The following is a 361-nucleotide window of genomic DNA, read 5'->3' on the forward strand; positions in this document are numbered from 1 at the left end:
CAGTCATTGCCTGCAAAGGATTCTCAACAAAATGTAGAAAATGTAAATTTTATTTATGATTATATTTATTTGTCCAATTACATTTGAGCCCCTGAAAATGGGGATACTGTGTGTAAAAATAGTTGCAATTCCTAAGCATTTTATGTTATATTTTTATGTGATAAAGCTTAAAGTCTGTACTTCATATATATATATATATATATATATATATATATATATATATATATGATACACACACATATATAAAATATATATTGATGTATGTATGTGCGTTTCATGTCTTTAAAACTGACCTATCAAGATGTCAAAGCTGCCAAGATTTGGATTTTGTGTTCTCCCTTTATCAAAAACTGTATACCTT

The sequence above is a fragment of the Sinocyclocheilus anshuiensis genome, unplaced genomic scaffold (assembly GCF_001515605.1).
Source record: "Sinocyclocheilus anshuiensis isolate Anshui unplaced genomic scaffold, SAMN03320099.WGS_v1.1 scaffold487, whole genome shotgun sequence".
NCBI lineage: Eukaryota > Metazoa > Chordata > Actinopteri > Cypriniformes > Cyprinidae > Sinocyclocheilus > Sinocyclocheilus anshuiensis.